Genomic DNA, 2211 nt, shown 5'->3' on the forward strand with positions numbered 1-2211 from the left:
GGATCAGGTAGTCCAAGTTTCTTGAAAATGGACAAGGGCATCAGATTGATGCTAGCTCCCAATTAAAAAAAATACTTATCAAACGACAGATTGCCAATGGTGCAAGGTATCGTGAAGCTTCCTGGATCTTTAAGCTTAGGAGGAAGTTTTTGTTGCATCACATCACTGCACTCTTCCGTTAGAGCAACGGTCTCTAAATCATCAAGCTTCACTTATCGAGAGAGAATGTCTTTCATAAACTTCGCATAGCTAGGCATCTGTTCAAGAGCTTCAGCGAAAGGTATGTTGATGTGAAGTTTCTTGAAAACTTCCAAGAACTTAGCAAATTGCTTATCCAACTTCTGCTTCTGTAACTTTTTAGGAAAAGGAGGTGGAGGATATACCTATTTTTCCCCTGTATTACCCTCAAGAGGAGTGTTGACAATAGCTTTCTTCCTTGGTTCCACCTCGGCTTCCTTCAACACCACTTTTTCAGCTACAATCTCATTTTCTGGATTTGGCAAAGGTGTAGATGCACCTACATTCTGGACAAAATTTTCAAACTCTTCGTCTTACTGAATTCGGGGGCTTGCGACCTTTCCGGACCTCAAGGTGATGGCGTTCACCTGTTCGTTAAATTTCCTCTTGCATGTATTGGCTTCTGTATTACTAGGAAGCATTCCTGGTGGTCGATTCAATAAGGCGTTAGCAATTTCCCCTATTTGGTTCTCCAGAGTCTTGATAGAAGCAGCTTGGCTTTTGCATATAAGAGCCTGGTTTATGCACATAAGCCTCAACTCCTCCAATTCAGATTTTTATTCGAAGATTGACCTGCACCTCCATGAGTTTGTTGTTGAAGTTGGAGTTGTTGTCTTGGTGCAAATTATTGCTGAAAATCGGGAGGATTGAATTGTTTGTTTCCAAACTGCTGATAAGGATGTTGCTTCGCATTCTGATTGTTGCTCCAGCTGAATTTAGGATGATTCCAGTTGTCAGGATGATAAATGTCTGGAACTGGCTGCTACAGCCTCTGAAAGTTGCTCACAAACTGAGTTGATTCACAAGATATAGCACAATGCTCTGTCGTATGCGCACCTGCACATAGCTCACAAACACTGGCTATATGATTAACTCCATAGTTGGCCAGATAATCGATTTTCATAGCTATCGCCTTTAGCTGAGCAGTGATAGCCGTAGCTGTATCCACTTCAAGAACTCCTGCTATCTTGCCCTGTGGCAATCTCTGGGTTAGATACTGATATCCATTCGTAGCCATCATCTCGATCAGCTCATAAACATCCTCATAGCTTTTAGCCCATAGAGCTCCATCTGATGCTGCATCGAGCATAGGTCTCGACTGTGCTCCCAAACCATTATAAAAGCAATTTATCACCATCCAGTCAGACATTCCATGATGAGGGCACTTCCTAAGCATTTCCTTATAGCACTCCCAAGCTTCACATAAAGATTCACCTGATTGCTGCACAAATTGAGTAAGAGCATTCCTGATTGCAGCTGTTTTTGCCAAAGGGAAGAATTTAGTGAGAAACTTTTGAGCAAGATCTTCCCAAGTAGAAATCGAACCAGCTGGTAGAGACTGTAACCAGCCCTTAGCTTTATCCCTCAGAGAGAATGAGAAAAGTCTCAGTTTCACAGCATCTTCAGAAATATTATTGAACTTGAAGGTGTCACAGATCTCGATGAAATCCATAATGTGCATATTGGGATCTTCCGTTGGAGAACCCCCAAACTGGACTGAATTCTGCACCATCTGAATTATGCCAGGCTTGATCTCAAAGGTATTAGCTGCGATAGCTGGCCTGACAATGCTAGATTGAATGTCATTGATCTTTGGTTGAGAAAAATCTATCAACGCCTTCAGATTCGCTGTTTGATCTCCCATTGTAATAACAACTAGAGTACCTGAAACACAAATAAGTAAACCGTGAAAGTAGAAGAGTCCGAGTCAGTGAACTTTAACAACCACTGATGTCAAGCACATAAACTAAAAATTAACATCGAGTCCCCGGCAGCGGCGCCAAAAACTTGTTAGGGGGAAAAACGTGCTAAAATTACATGTAAGTATACGCGTTCACAAGTAGTATAAGATATAAATCAGATTCGTTCCCACGGAGACTCTTTTTAGTTAAGTTAAGATTATGCACCTATGCAACAATGGTATGGCTATCGCTCAATGCTAAGACAATAACAAGTTGAGATGTTTATAACTAA

At 41.4% G+C, this 2211-nt stretch overlaps 1 non-coding gene across 1 annotated transcript; it reads left to right on the plus strand.

Moving 5' to 3' along the window:
• Positions 1 to 1385: 1385 nt before the first annotated feature.
• On the plus strand, positions 1386 to 1492 carry LOC141675902 (small nucleolar RNA R71). The gene has a single exon (XR_012556529.1). It is a non-coding gene; the product is annotated as a small nucleolar RNA R71 (small nucleolar RNA).
• Positions 1493 to 2211: the final 719 nt, after the last annotated feature.

This window comes from Apium graveolens, chromosome 7 (genome assembly GCF_009905375.1).
Source record: "Apium graveolens cultivar Ventura chromosome 7, ASM990537v1, whole genome shotgun sequence".
NCBI lineage: Eukaryota > Viridiplantae > Streptophyta > Magnoliopsida > Apiales > Apiaceae > Apium > Apium graveolens.